Genomic DNA, 19,035 nt, shown 5'->3' with positions numbered 1-19,035 from the left:
ACTGAAGGTTGCCAACCATCTCCCTATACTGAACACTATGTCCCGATCTTGTCTCATCTCGGAAGCTAAGCAGGGTCAGGCCTGGTTAGTACTGGGATGGGAGACCGCCTGGGAATACTGGGTGCTGTAGGCTTCTACCATGTCTTTCCAGACTGAAGGTTGCCAACCAGCTGACATTTGAGAAGTGATTTCCACTTGAACAGTGGTCTTCAATCTTTTCCATGCCAGGACCCCAATATGTAAATAAATAAATAAAGCATGAGACGGGGGACCCCACCGTCAATCCCAGCCCCTCTCCCAGGACCCGATCTGCCCCCCACATCCCCCTCGCCGCCCACTCTCCACCCCATTGCCACCCTCTCAGCACTGTAACCAAATATTCTTCTCACAGAGGACAGAAAAAAGTTACCCTGAAGCCTGGCACTAGTGAAAGCTATTGTAGCACCATTGCTAAGAACCTGAGCAGGCCTGAGACACCATCTCCTGGTACCTGAAGTTGCCTCCCCCCTTAACCTGGTGGTGCTCTAGCCCAGTGGTCTTCAACATTTTTCATTCCCATGAATTGCTGTGACCCCCACCACTGTGGCTTCATGTACCCAACCCCAAGGGCGAAGAGCACTGCACTAGAAAGCACATTGTTTTTAAAACCTCCTGCACAGGCCTTTATGGAGGAAGTTCAATCTAGGAGATTTGATGCTGGGGAGGGAAGGGTGGGGTGGGGGGGGGCTCCCTGATCTATTTCCCTTCATCCCTGCCTGCTATAGAAACAGAAATTGGTTTGCAGGATTTGTTGGCAAGAGTCCTTCTCCTCCTCCCCCTACTCCTCCTCCTCTTGCAAGCCCCAAATTCAGCTTGTTGTAGCTACAGCTGCAGAGCGAAAGGCACTCCGCAGATAAGTGAAAGTGGTATTTTAATAGACTGATAAGTCCGGCTTTATCTGGGTCTCCCGCTCCGCTCCCTGGATCTTACCCAGCCTCCCTAATCGGCCCTTTGCCCTGCACACTTTTCAGGGTCCTTCTTGCTATTTTCAGCAGGCAACTCTGGCAGCCTGCGGTAGATCCCCCTTTCTCTGGCCCAGCTGAAGCCCCCCACACCCACATGCCCTCCCAGGCAATGTAATGGTGCCAACCCACATTAAAATTATGCCACTTTGAAAACAGTTTTATGGTCTCCGGGAAGGCCAAAAACCATTATGTCCCTAATCAAGAAGCACGTCTGGTGGAATTTACTGGCCATGATGGGGGCACAATATTCCCACCCCTGTTCTCTGGCAACCTTTTAAAAAAATAACTAACTTTCTGAACGTCCCGTCCCCCCCACAACCAATTTCTTAGGTCATATATCCCCTGTATGGCTCAGCATAATCCAGAGGGAAGTTCACCCATGCAAGCCCCATTTGAATTAGACAAAAAAGAATCTTGGGGTACATGACCATCTCCTTATCCCTGTGCTATAAGAACACCAGAAGAGTCCTGCTGGATCAGACCAAAGGCCCCTCCAGGTCAGCTTCCTGTATCTCACAGTGGCCCACCAGAGACCTTGGGGAGCACACAAGACAACAAGATACCCAATTCCTATTGCCACTCCCTTGCATCTGGCATTCAGAGATAGGTCACCTCTAAAACCCAGAGGTTGTATATAGTCTTGCAACTATAGTGATGGACTTCCCCCCCCATCAACGGGGCCAATCGGTTAGACTAGATGACCTCCGAGTGTCCTTCCAACTCCTTGATTTGATACATGAGGAATGAAAAAAAGTCCAATGGAATAAACAAGGTTTGTGGCCTTAGTTATGAACTAACAGTTCTTAATAAGTGTGCTTGCTTCAATTTCTAAGGGGCACTCTCAAGGCAATTGTAGCCTCTTAAGTGGTTTTAATTGATCCACGATCACATCCTTGGAGGGCTTCAGTAGCAAAGCTTCACGCCACCCCCATGACTATCTAACACAGACGGGCATCTTGAAACAATAGGGGTACACAGATATCAGGATGGGTTAGATCTGATCTCCGATTAAAGCCAGATTTTAATGCAGGCTAAACTAATTAATTGTGAAAGACGCATCAGCTGATGCTTTCAGGCTTAATTTAGAACTGAAGCCAGATATCCTGGACAGCTCGATTGGGGAACATTGCCTAATGGGGGGCGGTGGTTCGGCTTCTGGACAGAAACTAGCAGTCTTTGGAGAAGTTCCCCTACCCCAATACATCATTTTTGAAGGAATGTACATTGAAGTGGGGGGCGGGGGGAGAGGGGGTTATTAAGCATTGCTTTGAAAATATTCAGGCAGAAAAGAGATTGGCACAAGACAACTTCCTTAGAAGTCAATGCCCAAACTCTGATTCCAATGAGATCATGATCCAGCAGTCCAATAAAGGTAGCCAAAGTGCCATTTTTACTCTTGCAAATTGCATTGTGTAAAGGCACAGCCAGTCAGCATGATTCCCGACCGTGCTGGGGGAATAAAAAACAGGTGGAGGGGGGAGTGGATCGTGATGCCTCCCCCCAAGTACCTAGCACCTGGGGCATTTGCCCCCATTGCTCCGTCCTGAGTATGCCACTGAAGATGCCCATCATCAGGTAAGGGGAGTAGCATTTGGCATGACCCTATAGTAAATCCTACTGCAGACTTTCCTCCCAGGAAGTCTCATTGGACATGGCACTTACTTCCCAGTAAATATACATGTGATGGATCTGTCAAGTCCTCTTCAACAGGACCAATGATGATTTATTTGTATCCTCTCCTTCCTCAGGTACTCGGACCTCCAACTTATCCTTACAACCATTACTGGAGATAGAACAGACCATTCATTTGAGACCAGATCAACGGAGAGTGCAAGATTTGAACTCAGAACTCCTTCACTTACACATTCAGCAAGTCTAATTACATTCAGGAGCACAGCCTCTCTTGCCTGGTTGTCTATCAAGAAAGTTGGAGACCTCCAGCGGCAGAGGCTCGGTGGAACTCCTTGTCCCAGGATGTTTGGGTGACACCTGGCTGAGATGTCTTGAAAAGTGGGACTTCTTGGTCAAAGGGCCTGCGATGGGGCCCCGAAAGAGTCCTCCCACCCCCTCCAGACTCTAGTTCTCTCCACACATGCTCTCAATATCAATCATACACGGCACAATTAATCTATGGAACTCCTTGTCCCAGGATGTTTGGGTGACACCTGGCTGAGATGTCTTGAAAAGTGGGACTTCTTGGTCAAAGGGCCTGCGATGGGGCCCCGAAAGAGTCCTCCCACCCCCTCCAGACTCTAGTTCTCTCCACACATGCTCTCAATATCAATCATACACGGCACAATTAATCTATGGAACTCCTTGTCCCAGGATGTTTGGGTGACACCTGGCTGAGATGTCTTGAAAAGTGGGACTTCTTGGTCAAAGGGCCTGCGATGGGGCCCGAAAGAGTCCTCCCACCCCCTCCAGACTCTAGTTCTCTCCACACATGCTCTCAATATCAATCATACACGGCACAATTAATCTATGGAACTCCTTGTCCCAGGATGTTTGGATGACACCTGGCTGAGATGTCTTGAAAAGTGGGACTTCTTGGTCAAAGGGCCTGCGATGGGGCCCCGAAAGAGTCCTCCCACCCCCTCCAGACTCTAGTTCTCTCCACACACACTCTCAATATCAATCATACACGGCACAATTAATCTATGGAACTCCTTGTCCCAGGATGTTGCAATGATGCCTGGTTGAGATGTCTTGGAAAAGTGGGATTTACTTCTTGGTAAAAGTGCCTGCGATGGGGCCTGGAAGAGCCCTCCAGTCCTCCCACCCCTCCAGACTCCAGTTCCAGCCACACACACACTCAATATCCCTTCTTGTCCCCCTCTCCACTTGTTAGCAGAGGAAACCGCCATGAGGTGTGACGTTAAAGCAAACAGATCACGGGTCTTCATTAGAAGCCCATTACACGGCTGAGCATTTGCAGGGGCAACCAGGGGCTGGGAAGAGGGGGAAAGAGCTTGCCGGTAGGAAGGTTCAGGCTAACCTTTCCACCTACTCTTTGAGCTCCTTTGATTCATGTGTGCTTGGTAGTGGCAGGTCAGAGGATCCATCAATTTCCCTCTTCCTCCCCTCCTGGGATGGGGGTGTGTGGAAGGAGAGAGGAAGTCAGAAGTTGGGTGGGAGGGGAAGAGGTCCCAACCTTGGCTAGCCAAATGCCCCCCTAGAGCAGTGGTTTGTAACCTTTTTTTTTGTTGTTGGATCATAGACCCCTTTGAGCATCTGATGAAAGCAATAGACCCTTTCAGAAGAAACACACATTTTTTCCCCCTTCCTCATCTGGCTCTCAAACCCCTTGAAGTCAATTCATGGACCCCCCTAGGGCTCCATGGATCACCAGAAGTCTTGGACATGGCTGCCCAGAGCACAGTTATTCCCATACATATTTACTCAAGAGTAAGTCCCATTCTGCTGGAGAGGGGGGTCAGGGTGACCAGATGTCCTAATTGCAAAAGAGGATAAGGGACCCTAAAATGTAGGACAACCCAAAAAATGGAGGACAACAAAAGAAAAGCTAAAAGCACTCATACATTGATTTCATGTTGTTAAGCACTAGTTAAGTAAACTAGTTACTTAAACTAGTAAACTAGTTACATATTATTAAGACTATATTACATACAATTTATTCATTACAAGAAGGCTATGTGCTCCCTTCAGGGGCCGGCTCACAGGCAAAAGGAGGACATTTAAGTTCTTTTCCAGGACACAAGCCAAAAAATAGAGGACACGTCCTGAAAAAAGAGGATGTCTGGTGGGGGGGCAGTGTTACTTAACAGGAACTATGCCTAAGAAAGCAGCCTTGAAGCTCTTATGAAGAGGAAAGTTGTGAAGAAAATAAGGACCATTTTGTCTTTGAGGATGCTGGAATCCTGATTCACACCATCTTATGTATGCCTACTCAGAAGCAATGTTCAGTGGGGCTTACTTCCAGGAAAGCATATACAGGATTGTAGCCTCAGTGTCCCCAATGAGAAAGAGAGGGAAGGCCTCTCTCTTCCTCATACTCACACACACAGGCCACCAGCTAAGGGCCCAATCCTATCCAATTTTCCAGTGCCGGTGCAGCTGTGCCAATGGGGCATGCACTACATCTTGTCATTTATTTATTTTATCACATTTTTATACTGCCCTTCCTCCAAAGAGCTCAGGACAGCTGCTCCCCTCCTTGTTTCCCCTCACAACAACCCTGTGAGGTTGGTGAGGCTGAGAGAAAGTGACTAGCCCAAGGTCACCCAGGAAGCTTCATGGGTAAGGGGGGATTTGAACCTGGATCTTCCAGGTCTGAGTCCACCTCCCAAACCACTACACCACCCTGGCTCTCTGTCATGGGGCAGCAGTCACAGAGGCCTCCTTAAGTATGGGAACTTTTGTTCCCTTACCTTGGGGCTGCATTGTGGCTGCACTGGTGCTGGAAAATTGGATAGGATTGGGCCCTTAGTCATCTACTTAAGCTTCTGGAGGAGACCATCAGCCAAGATAGGGAAAATAAGCCTGCAGTTTCTGCAGCAGTGTACCTCTGAATGCCAATTGCTAGGGGGGGGGGGACCACACAAACAGTGACTGGAGAAAGATATTACTTTCATGTCCTGCACATGAATTTCTTGGAAAAATCTGGATTCCAAAAAGAGGGTACTGCTGGCTTTCAGTGGATCTATGCTCAAATTCAGCAGTGTTTTACTCGTGTCAGAAAGGATCGGGAGATTTAGCGAGGGCACCCTATAACTAATAGGTCCTTGACCCACTCTTCTAGTGAGCGGACTTAGATTTAAATCTAAGAGTGTTAGCTGGAACTTGGATGAACCCAGGTCATCGAGACACAGTTTAATTCAACTCAGCTCAGAAACCTAGTTGCGGCCATTGAGTATGGGGAATTCTAAAGAAGAGAGTGTTTCTGAGCATATAAAGAGCAGATTTATTCCCACAGCCAAATCATTAACATTTCTCAAGCTGCAGAGCCATTTTGGAAAGGAAGGAAGAATGGGGAGGTAAAGAGGACCATTTTCCTTTCTCAGTCCCAGTCTCTCACTTTGGAGCCAATGCTTTTAAGTTTGGCCCTCATCCCAGGTAGGGGCCACTTGATTTTGCTTGGTATGTAACCAAGCCCCTCTTCCATGCATAGGTTATTAGACTTGGAAGGCAGCTCAAAGATCATTTAGTCCAACCCCCTATTCAGTGCACACGTTACAGCAGGACCTCGACATCTGGGTGGCTTTGATGTATATATGTGCACCCACATGTGGGAGAAGGGTCTAACTTTTTAGCTAAGGGGGAGGAGCTGGGGGCCAGATTGGAAGCTCTCATTGGATGGATCCAGTCACCAGGCCTGGCTTTGCCCACTTTGGGATTAAGAACAGGGCTAGCTGTCAAGAAAGCAAGCTAAAGAGGAGCCAACATTATAACAAAATAAACATCTCTTTCTCTTTAATTCCTTTCCATGTCGAATGCAACTTTCTCCCATTCCCCCTCCCTGTCCAAAATAAGTGCAGGCCATTTGGAGAGAAAGGACAGGGCGGAAAAAAAAAATGCAGTCGTTGGAGCCAAGAAAATGACACACACCACTGTATTATTTTAAGGCCCACTTTCCAATCACAAAACTGCTTGTTGGAATTGAGGTGAGGGGCTTTTGATGTGCTCAGTAATTTTTTTTTTTAAATGCCCAGGAACAGGCAACACGTACTTTGCAAGTGCGCTTGGGGGGGGGCAGAATTGTATTTATTTTTGTATTTTGCATTTGGAAAATGTGTAGGGATACTACAAAGGAAGCCATCCATTAGAGATGTTTTCCAAAGGGTGATCAAAGGAGCGCGAGTGGGCCAGAGCCCTTCCAGACACGTGCTAACAGAATCTGGGGTTAATAGCAGCCACTGACTTTGGGCAGCCTCTCTCTCTCTGACACTCAGGTTGAAGGAGAGTGTGCAGTTCTGCCATAGGCTCCTACCATAGGCTGAGCTAGCCATACATGAGAAGGGTGTGGGGAGTTCCTTAGTTCAGACCTCAGTCCTGCACCTCAAGGGTTGCTCAACTCCTGCAACTTCCATCCCTGCATCCATATCAGAGATTGGTGGGCCACGGCTGTTGAGGGCCCATGTGCTGAAATTTGGAAGCAACGCCATCTGCATGACTCTGCGGGCAACAGGGTCTCCGAGAAGAATTTTATCAGGGGGTACATATAAAGTTTCTTTGGGGGGGGGCCTTCCCCTTTTCCGTTGGATCATAATCTCATACCCTCTTTGGATCATAATTTTTACAAATTATGATATATCAAACCATATAGGCTTACACAAAATGCGAATGTTGGACTTCACTCAATAGCTGCAAACATTTTCTGAGATCCCAGCACATCTCCCCGGCATCTCATCATTTTCTGGCTCCCCTCCTTTGGCTACCAAGCCCCCCTTTTGACCCCAAGCCCAGATATGATGTACGCCCTGCACCACCACATGGGCCCGAAAAATGTGAGATCCTAGGAAAATTCTGGGGTCCCTCTTTTGGCTCTTGAGGTCCCTGTTTGACCCTCCACCTGGGTACAATTTAACCCCTACAACCCCCTCTCATGGTCCATAAAGGGATATACTGTCCAGTCACCTGAGACCATCTACCTGTCCTCTCTGTGGTCCTTGCAGGAAGCATGGTTCTTTAATTTCATTTCCTTTGACTCTCCTCATATATTCCTTTTTCTCTCCAGACTCCAAAGGGAATGGATGACTCTGCTGGAGCTCCCTGCTCACAGGTCATCCCCATCACACTTGCATACAAAGGGGACAGTTCTAGAGTCCCTTGTTCCCCAAGTGTTAAAGCCTCTGCTCCTGATTTGTAAATTAAGTATTTCTTTGAACCTTTAACCAAGTTGAAGGAGCATTCAGATCTCATCAGATTTCATCTATGGTGATACAGTCCATTAAACAATGGTGTCACATGATTTTTTTTGGGGAGAGGCTGGTATGAACAAGCTCTCCATTATGACTTCACCCGGGCAAACTACCCTCTCTATCTCAACTTCTTAATCCCTCTGCCACAATTAGAAACAAAGCCAATAAACAAGACACCTGTCATGTGGGAATCATAATAATTCCCAGGAATTGCTCACAGGAGCAACTTCCTAGTTCATACAAAGTCAGACTTATAGGTTCATCTTGCTTAAGAGCCTTGACACTGATGGGCAGTCACTCCTCAGGGTTTCAGATGAAATTCTGTTTTCTGTCCTACCAGCAGGACAAAGCTCAAGTCTTTCTGCATGCAAAGCTGGCCTGCCGAGCCTATAATACTGAATCTCATCCCTATTATATATATATATATTATACACACACACACACACACAATAAGTGAGCTATGAACAATGATCTAATTGTGGATATTTACTATCCTTAATACATCTACCAATGCATTGCAGCTGCTTGCCTGTCACCATGTCACAGATGATTGAGAGCCCTATCCGATCCACACTTTCCTGGGAGTAAGACCCATTGACCCTAAAGGGATTTACTTCTGAGTAGACATGCATAGGATTGGGCTGTGAGGGAGCACATTTGCAGGTAATCAGGGAAGAACTATAGCCTGCTTATGAGCCAGGAGACACACCTCCCCAGGCAGCTCTGAACCCAATCACCTTTCCTAGTCTAGGGGGTGTAGAATGAGTTGGTTGTTTGGGGGATGAAGTAGCTAGAATCCGATGCTTAGGGAGCAAAATTCATCATACAGATCAGGGACTCCCAAACTGTGGGCCCTGCAAGCCACCTGTGGGTCACAAGCTGATTTTTGATGGGTTGCAGTCTGCCCTGGCTGTGGGGTACTGCAAGGTATTCTGGGGTGCTATCTGGATGACATGGCCCATGAAGTAGGTGGCAGAGCTAGAAAGATTGGGAAGCACTGACACAGATGTATTCAACAGGGAAAACAGTTAAAGCATCCCCCCATACCATACTAGACAGTGGAAATCAATGTAGCCTGTCCACACTACAGCTGCAAACTGGTTTCAAAACGGTTTAACTGCTCTGGAAATCAAGCAGGGTTCATTAAGAGCAAAACAAGCTGATGACGATGTTCCTCACTCTCATGGTGGCTTATAGGAAGTGTAGGTTAAATGGTTTTTAAGCCAGGTTGAGTTTGCAATGGCTATGGGCTCTTAAGAGTGGGATCAGATTTTGAGGTTTGAGATCCCAATGGAACCAGTAAAGATGGCCATCTTGAAATCTTGCACCTCACCCAGAGCATGACAGTACAAATCTCTGGTTCAAACAACCCAGTTCAAGGAGGTTAGCTGGGCTCAGTAACAGAACTGGTAAACTACACCAGGACAAGAACAGGATCCAATAGGAACTCTCAGGAGGCTGTGATTTTGATGGGAAAGAGTGTTTAACTCTTTCCTGGTGCCTCCTCTCCTTCTCCTACTCCACAAACAGCCCTAGAGTCAACACTGATGTTATCAAAGTCAAAAAAAAAAATCCCTTTCCAGGTATTGACAACTCCTGTAATTTAGGAATACGAGGCTGCAATCCTATACACACGTTTCTGGGAGCAAGCCCCATTAAACACAAGGCGATATACTTCTGAGTAGACAACCCATAGGAAGGCCCATAGCCAGGGAGACAGACCAGGGACAGACTGCACTTGCTCCCGGTGTGGAAGGGATTGTCACTCCCGAATTGGCCTTTTCAGCCACACTAGACGCTGTTCCAGAACAACCATTCAGAGCGCGATACCACAGCCTTTCGAGACTGAAGGTTGCCAACATCAGACAACCAGGATCCTGCTGTAAAAACCCTATGACCTATGCCACACAGTGGATACAACCAGAAGTTTCTACAAATCTCCTACTGTTTCTCCTTAGAAACCTGCATTTACGTATACACTGCCTCTACACATGGAGGTCCAGTTTAGCTAAGAACCATTGATGAGCCTCGCCTTCCTGTTATGCCCATGGTAGCTGGAGAATTCCAGAAATCAACTATTCATTGGGAGGATCCATGCTGGAGCGATTTTTCCAAAGTGCCCCTAGGTTCGGGATCCGGCAGATCTTTTCTATATATATGGAGAATTCTTATCTTCTTGCAGGAATGGTCATGGATCCTATTGTGAATCATGTAGATCTGTCAATCTTTTGGTGCTCCTTAAGCATTGGGGGGAAAGAACTGTTCCCACCAACCCCAATCCCTTGCACAGTTGAAGATAATAGTCCAGCTGGTGGTTTGGAGCCATTAATCTACAGCAAAATCCTTTTGCAAGTGAAAACATTACATAAGTGATTGTGACAGGCGGGGGGGGGGGGAAGAGAAGGACCCCCGGCCCAAAGGGACAAAGGGAGCCAGCGGCCTTTGGGCCTGCCAAACACAGAGGGGTATTTCATTGCAGCATGCAAAGAGACTTAACACACACCCCGCCATCACAACGCTTTGAAGCCCATCCAAAGAGAACATGTAAGCGATATTAACAAATAAAAAGTCAAGATACAGAGATTGGGAAAGTGTGGGGTGAGAGACAGTGTGGCAGAAATAAAATAAGCCGCTTTAGGGCTGGGAGCCTGTTGACTAGCAAGGAACAGCCCCAGAAGCTGCCAGCAGGTGAATGACGGGGACCCTAACTGAGAGCCCTGTGGGAGAGTCTATTGTTTTATGGGTTTCCCCATATACATTTACAGGTCCACTTCTATTTCATATTTCCCCCAGCAAAATAGGGCCTTCGCCTAAATAACCAGACCCAAGACACTGTAGCTGCTCATTCACTTCACAGAGTCACTCAAGTCTCTGTCCTAAGGAGCTTACAATCTAACTGCAGGAACAGTTTACTAACATAGGCCTACCTTGCAGGGCTGTTCTGAAATAGAGGATTAAACAGGAGAAACACACACACACACCATGTACATTTCCTTCCACTTTTCTCCTTCCTAAGTGAATCGAGAGCCAGAATGGTGTCACAGTTCCGGTGTTGGTCTTAGACCTGGAAGATCCAGGTTCCAATCCCCACTCTGCCACAAAGCTTGCTGGGTGTCCTGGGGCCAGTTGCTGCCTTTCAGCCTTGCCTACCTCACAGGGTTGTTGGGAAGACACAAGAAGGAGCCACGTACACTGCCCTGAGCTCCACAGAGGGAGGGAATGAAAGTGTGATGTGCAGAGCATAATTACACAGAAGGGACCCCACCCATGTTTCATGGGGCTTGCTCCCGAGTGAGCGATGCATAGGGTTGTAGCCATAGATAGAGCATTTGCTTAGAGCCATTCTCAAGCATCTAAAGCAGCTGCCTTGCTAGATCTTCAGGGCCCTCGCGCAGCACCCATTCATCCCAATGAGCCCTGACCAGGTGACAATCTCAGAGGACTGTGCTCAGTGCATTTTACTCCAACCCCTGGGCCTTATCTAGATCAGGTTGCCATTTAATAGGCTACACAGGATGGCCTCCTTTGAGCCCCCTGCTACAAAACCCAAGCCCCGGCCAAATTTCCCTGCACACACGTAATCCCCAAGTTCTGGTCATGTATGCAGGCATTCAAATATTTATGGCTTCATAAAATCATACAACAATCCCCACAGGTCATATTATTTTTCCTTTCCAAAGCAACTTGGTCAAACAAGTTCTGCTTTCAATCTGGGTACAAAAGAGAAGGTTTTCTGTCCGTTTTCTTCTGGCACAAGAATTTTGAGGGTCACGGAGGAGGTTATAGGGAAAATGGGGAGGGGGTCGACTCCCCCCAAATACGCAGGATGGGCTGTAGAGAATGTGAACATAAATAACAGCAGCCACTACTGCTCTCTTCCAACTGGAAAATCTGACACGAGTTAATGTCCTCCTGCTCAAAATTAATGGGCAAGGAATAATATGGGGGGGAGAGACAGGTGGAGAGCAATTCTCAAGGTGCTGTAGAAGAATTACACTCATGTTATTTTTTGCAGACATAAGGTGGGCATATCTGTTACACCTCCTTACAGGTATACGGCCAGGATAAATGCAGGACAAGATCCTGGGCAAAGCAGTCACTTTTTTGACTGGAGCCCCTGAAAACCTCCCTGTGTCTGGGCGGAAGCCAGTAGGGCTTACTTCCGAGGAGACACAAATTGGTAGGAGTTATGCATGCCTGAGTTACGTGGAGCTTAAAATACTTTAACGAGACTGGTTTTGTACAGTTAGATTGTAAGCTCCTCGGGACAGAGATGCAGGGGACTCTGGCAAGAGGACGCACAGCTTTGGTGTAGCTTTTAATACACACCCCCACCCTCCAGTGGTACTTTATCAATCCCAGACAGCAACTGTTACCCTGCACATGCCCAATCTCGTCTGATCTTGGAAGCTAAGCAGGGTCAGGCCTGGTTAGTACTTGGATGGGAGACCGCCTGGGAATACCGGGTGCTGCAGGCTTCTACCATAGTCTTTTGAGACTGAGGGTTGCCAACCATCTCCCTATACTGAACACTATCTCCCGATCTTGTCTGATCTTGGAAGCTAAGCAGGGTCAGGCCTGGTTAGTACTTGGATGGGAGACCGCCTGGGAATAGCGGGTGCTGCAGGCTTCTACCATAGTCTTTCGAGACTGAAGGTTGCCAACCACTTAGATCCACCAGCATTTTATCATCCACGGTAGGCCCTGAGCGCATCACCACAGTCTCTTAAAACTGTGCCATTCTTGCACCAAGTGTCATTCTGCTTTCTCCTGTAGTTTGCCATTGGGCTGTCTGAGATACAGAGCAGCTGCTGTGGTGGGTCCCCAAGCAAGGCTTAGGGCCCTATCCTAGCCAACTTTCCAGCACTGATGCAACCGCAGTACAGCCCCAAGAGAGCAAGTGTTCCCTTACTTTGAGGAGGCCTCCGTGACTGCCCCCCCCCCTCCGAAACGCAGAACACACCCCATTGACTTGGTTGCATCAGTGCTGGAAAGTTGGTTAGGATTGGGCCCTTACTTCTGAATAGACACGGGTGGTGTGGGGCTCACAATTCTGAACTCAGAGGTGCTTGCAGCCCTTGAGAGTGAAGCCCACTGCATTCTTACTTCTGAGAAGGGCTAGAGCTGCCCACTTCTAACCTAGAAGTCCATTCAATGGTCAAATCAACAGACGTGCACAGTCTGGATCCGGCACAAATTTACCTCCACTCTTGTTGCATGGAAGTCTTCCTCCTGGACCATCAGAGCTTGTGTCACATTGGTCCAACCACTCCTTCAGGTGCTTTAATGTTTCTTAGTCCAGGCAGGTGACAACAAGCTAGCCTTGACTAGCTACACAGACTGGCTCTCTAGCTCAACTGGGAAGTTCAAGGGATACACTTTTCACATGCCGGCACAGAGCTAGAGAGAGAGAGAACATTAAACACATTTTTGCTTCAAGGACTACCCAAAATTTAAGTTCTTCCAAGTAGGCAATTATTTTGACACCCACCTGGGAGTAAGTCCTGTTAAAAAGGGTGGGACTTACTCCAGAGTAAATATGCACTGGATTGCAGTGTGAACCTTAAGTGGGAGAGAGGTACAGGCTGAACCTCATGTTTACTTCAAAGTAAGATGGGCTGTGCTCAAAAGGGCGCAATTAAACTAGCAATTAAGGCTCCAATTCTATCCACTTTCCTGGAGGGAGCCTCACTGAACACAATGGGACTTAGGGCACAATGTCTACTTAGAAGTCTTCTTGATGGGGCTTACGCTTAGGAAGTGTGGATAGGATTGTAACCTTACACCCTCCCTATTAAGCTTGCATAGAGTTGGAGCCTTAAGGCAGGACTCTAAGCATGTCTACTCAGAAGTCAGTTCCACTTCGTTCAGTGGGGTTTACTCCCAGGCAAGTGGATAGGATTGGAGCCTAAGTCTCCAATCCTAGCCACACTTGCCTGGGAGAAAGCCCCATTGACTATAATGGGACTTACTTCTGAGTAGACATGCCTAGGACTGGGCTCTTAACTGCTAGTTCTCCCACACTGAAAGACTTGAGAGAGTTCCTGGCCATGTTTATTAGCAGAGCTTGTGCCCATATTTGCACATATACATTCAGTGGGCTTAAGTTGTGGCTGGATCGCGCCATTATGAGAAAGAAAACTGGTTCTTGTACACACACACACACACACACACACACACACACACACAATCATATTTGAGAACAGTGCAAGTCCCACCTGGTTGCATGGACCTCATAGCTATCTATGTGAGCACCTGATTGAATTGGACCCCTAGCAGGGCATCCCGCTAGAACACTTACGGTGTGGGGCCCGATCCTGTGGGGGCCCGATCCTGTGGTTGTTTCCTCCGGCTTCAGGCTGCAATTCCAGCCGCGCTTCTCCACCGGACTGACTTCTGATTAAACACGTACATAGCATTGCTCTGTAAGCTGTGAGACTTACTCCCAGGTAAGCGTGCTCCGATGACCTGATCCTGGAAGTCAGCCCCACTGAAGTCAATGAAATGTATCTTCACTTTGTGGAGGAGAGATCAGGGTGAGTTACTTAATAAGCCTGTATCTACTTGGTAGGTAGGTAGATAGATATGCACACACACTTTATATTGATATATGTGTACACACACACACTAGGATTTAACCACAGGGTTGTATACATTTTCTTTGAGTCCAGTCAAGTCATCTCCCCCCCCCCCCTTCCAGGACAAATTGTGTTCCCTACTCCTCCCCATATACAACACAATAAATCCCAATATTTCGATTTAACTACAATGCCTACCTTTCACCTTCTTTACTCCCCAGTTTCCAGCAACGCTGAGTACAGATTCCCCCAAGCTTTCCTAGAGACCCACTCCTTTCAAGACAAAACATATTGCTCCTGCCCGATTTATTTATATCCTGCCTTATCAACGTGCAAAAATCAACGCCACCCCCTCCTTATTTGCTCATCAAAGTCCAAATTCAGAGGTACCCTCTCCTGTTTTGCAGTGCCTTCTAATGACAATGAAGTGGTGGGGAGAGATACCACCCCTCTCCTGATAGCAAATTGCTCCGGCTAGTTAATCAACTGTCTACAAAAAGGTAATTTCACCTTTCCCTCCCCCACAAAGAAAAGTATTTTCACTTTTGAAAACTTTGTGTTTATCAATTCATTGCTTGCCCCCTCCCCAACTTTTAGTAGTAAGGGACAGGGGTGCAAATCAAATCACCTTTGGATTTCCTTCCAATATTCCTAATTATCCTGTATCCCACCCCACCCCAAGCATCTTTCATAAGGTAAAAAGCCCCAGACACATTAGCCTTTTCTTTAAGGAAGAAGCCCAAATGAGTAGATCAATTTTTCCTAAAGGAAAAAGTTGCTATTTTTTTTACAATCAGTTTCATTTTTAAAAACCACACACACACAAATTGTGTGTTACTAATCCCAGAGCACCAGGCTAATCACAGAACTGCAGAATGAACAAATCTGAAGGATCGAGGCAGTAGTAACTACTGCTACCACCTACTACATGTAGTAACAACTACTACGTGGGAAGGCTGGTGTTTACTAGATCCAGCTCTTTTCCTGCTGCTGCTGCTACTACAAAGCTAGTAACTTTTGATCACTGTAACTCCACAGGTGTCTTACAAGTACACACACACACAGCCTCATGCCTGCCTGAAAAATCTCAAGCCCCCACCATCACCTCTGGCTTCTGGGATCCCCACTAACTGTGTGTTCCCATGTATAAAATTGCCACTGGTTTAACTGTTGTCATTTGGGGATTCTCCCCCATATAAACAGCTGCAGTGACAAGGCAGTCAGCCATGTGTGGGGAAAAATGAAGGGTGGACCATTCTCTTTCCCCCATCACCTGTGGACCCCCCCAACAAGGGGTAACTTATTGGGTCAGAAAAGGAAGCCAGGCTGTCCTCACTGAAGGGGGGGGGGCAGAGAGGAAGAAACTGACAAGGGAAGCCATTCCTAATAGCCCAACTGGGAGAGTTTGCTGGGGGTGTCCAAAGGGAGCTTTGGCCTCTCCTGAACACCTGTGATCGATTTACCTTCCTCTGTCCTGCCTTGAATGAAAGGCTTGAAAGGGGGGGAGGGGTTCTGCCTCCTTCCGCTTTCTTGGCACTTGGGATCAAAGTCTATATGGGGGGGAGCAGAATAGGCTCTTTGGTGTGCGGACTCTGGAATAAAGCCCATGCAAAAAAGATATTGATGCTTCCTTTACAGCCAGGCCAACATCTGCAAGGCATACCTGTAGGTGAAAGGTGCACCAGGGGGTTATACCTGTATACAGGTAAGACACCCCCCCCCCAGCAATGCATCTGTCCAGTGCTCTTCCTAAATAGCTGAGGGTCAGAGAGTCAAAGGCTGAGATCCTAGCCACACTTAAATATAAGCCTCTCTGATGATAATGGAACTTACTTCTAAGTAAATATGCAAAGGATTGGGCTCTAACCAACCAAGCCTATGCCTGTTCCCTCAGAAGTAAGTTCCAATATATTCTCACACTCCCAGGAAAGTGTGGCTAGGATTGCGGCCTAAGGGCCCAATCCTGTCCAACTATTCGGCACCAGTGCAGCCACAATGAAGCCCAGAGATAAGTGAATAAATGTTCCCATACCTTGAAGAGGCCTCTGCGCATGCCCCTCCTGGCACAGCTGCGCCGGCACATGGAAATTGAATAGGATTGGGCCCCAAATCAGCACAAAGGCGCCTTCCTCTCTTCTACAAAAAGCATCACCTCCCAGCAGAGCCACCTCTGTGGCTCAGCACGCAGGATCCATCAAGATATTTGGGAAGACAAGGCGATCCAGCAAGGGAGGGGAGAATAGCTAGAAATCCCCCTTTTCCCCCACCGACTGGTCAATCGCACCATTCTGTCTGTCCGTCCGCCTTGCACGTACACAAGGATTTGAAACACAAGGGAAAATGAACTCAGGGTACAATCCTGCGCATGTGTACTCAGAAGGAAATCCCATTAAATTCAATGGGACTTAGTCCCAGGTAAGCGGTCCAAGAGTGCAGCCTTAAGGTCATTAACTCAGAATTAGAGTCGCTTCTTTCTGCTCCCCCATTCCGTCCTGAGCTATTATCTGAGCTTTTTCGCACAAAATAGCAATAAATAATAATTATTAATATTAATAATATTGTTAATTATCAAGTTTATAATAACATCTCTGTTATTATTGTATTGATTATTAAATATTGATAATATAATATCACATTATGATATCAATATTATAATAAAATAAATGTATTATTGTTAATATTATTATTTTGTATAAAGTACTTTATTATAAAGTAAATTATTTATTACGTATTGCATCCTCAGCACCATCAAAACGACCCTGTTGTATAGTCTTAATACGTTGCTGGATCTCCAAGGATATATGCATTCAAAATCTGCCTGGGAGATCTCAGAACATAAATGCAGTACACAAAGCCAGAGTTCGGACACGATGCAGCTGATGCATCGAATGGGAGAATCATGGCCAAAGCTGGGTCACCAAGAGCCCAATACATGCCCGATCTCATCTGATCTTGGAAGCTAAGCAGGGTCAGGCCTGGTTAGTACTTGGATGGGAGACCGCCTGGGAATACCGGGTGCTGTAGGCTTCTACCAGAGTCTTTTGAGACTGAAGGTTGCCACCATCTCCCTATACTGAACACTATCTCCCGATCTTGTCTGATCTTGGAAGCTAAGCAGGGTCAGGCCTGGCTAGTACTTGGATGGGAGACCGCCTGGGAATACCGGGTGCTGTAGGCTCCTACCATAGTCTTTCCAGACTGAAGGTTGCCAACCACCAAACCAAGAGCCCAATCCTATACGTGTCTACTCAGAAGAAGGTTCCATTATTGTCAATGGAGTTTACTCCCTGGTAAATATGGTTAGGATTGCAGCCCAAGAATATCCTCATGCCATTAGGACTAGCGCCCTTATTTCTACCCAAAGGACTATACCGTCCTGCAGAACCTCCTCGGGAATAAAGTGGTTGGTCTTTGGAGCGGCTACTTACTTCTGGGGCCCGTGGCCACAGATTCACATCTGCTGCGACCTTCTCTTGGCAGTATGACCAAGCTGAGCGCTGAACTTCCAGGGCTGAAATCTCTCTGCCTCCCAAAGTCCCTTTCGCAGAATCATGGAAGGAACCCACAAGACCATCTAGTCCAACCCCCTTGCCGGTAGAAGGTAACCCTCCTAGATTTCAGCTATGAGAGGCTTGGTGAAGATATGCCCAGCCCAGATCCAACCTAAGAGTCCCAATTTTCTTGCTGAGAGGCACACCAGGGAGGGAGCTTGAAAGAATTGTCTCGTTTCCCTAGTCTAGGAACACAATAAGGTGGATGGGAAGGGGGACCCACAAGGTAATTGTGCCAGTTACCTGCAGCTGCAGACTGGCACAGAAACATGCCCCTTCCACCCACATGGCTGCCCCCCTGGGTCTCTCCAAGCCCGGCCTATAACTGTCGCTTTCCCTCTGCCAACAAACCATCAACCTCTGATCACAGGCCCTCAAGAGGGGAGAGCATTACCTTAGAGGCAGGAAGGCTGCCCAAATCAAACACACACACCCCCCCACCCCAGCACCATGGAACATAAGTACCTCTTTTCCACTGACAGCAGGAAGGCTCTTTCTCTGGCTCTATTCCTCCTCTTGGCCCACTGGCCTCTTTCCGGTTGTAACTACTAGGCGGCCCAAAGAGTTGCCCTGATAAGGTATCACCCACTCGCTCCAGCCCAGCGGGCAGCACCCAACACACTCTGAGCTCCACAGGACCGCTGGCAGCAGCGGCAACCGGCCAGCGGGGAGATGTCGAGGCCGTCTCTGGCAAGGATCACTTCACACGGGGTGCCTGCATTCCAGCGCCCCTTTGCAGCACCAAGGCTGGTCACACCTTCCCCTCGATTGTTTTCGGGCTCTGGGGCTGTAGAGACAAGCGGCTGGCTGTTAACCCATTTCTGCAAGGCCCATAAAACCAGGCTGGCCTTAAATGTTTTGTGTTCACTCTTCCCCCCCCCCCAAATCAATCCACCCTGCGTCTAGTAAACACATTGTCTGACCATCTATGGCAACCCCCCAATCATATCCATAAAGAACATAAGAGAGCATGTACAGCCATTGTTGATGTCACTGTTTATCCATCCTGCTATCCATGAAAGAG

The 19,035-nt window shown here is 47.6% G+C and overlaps 1 long non-coding RNA gene and 1 pseudogene across 1 annotated transcript in view; one reads left to right on the top strand and one right to left on the bottom strand.

The window, feature by feature from the left end:
• LOC136634531 (uncharacterized) overlaps nucleotides 1-15,006 on the bottom strand; it is a 42,549-nt gene extending 27,543 nt beyond the window's left edge. The window contains exons 1-2 of the long non-coding RNA XR_010793300.1: nucleotides 14,659-15,006; nucleotides 13,085-13,282 (exon numbers count right to left, since the gene is read on the bottom strand). This is a non-coding gene — a long non-coding RNA (uncharacterized lncRNA). The remainder of the gene's footprint in view (nucleotides 1-13,084; nucleotides 13,283-14,658) is intronic.
• On the top strand, nucleotides 12,244-12,360 carry LOC136634546 (5S ribosomal RNA; annotated as a pseudogene).
• Nucleotides 15,007-19,035: the final 4,029 nt, after the last annotated feature.

Source organism: Tiliqua scincoides, chromosome 14 (assembly GCF_035046505.1).
Source record: "Tiliqua scincoides isolate rTilSci1 chromosome 14, rTilSci1.hap2, whole genome shotgun sequence".
NCBI classification, from domain to species: domain Eukaryota; kingdom Metazoa; phylum Chordata; class Lepidosauria; order Squamata; family Scincidae; genus Tiliqua; species Tiliqua scincoides.
This window is presented reverse-complemented; position numbering and strand designations above follow the sequence as displayed.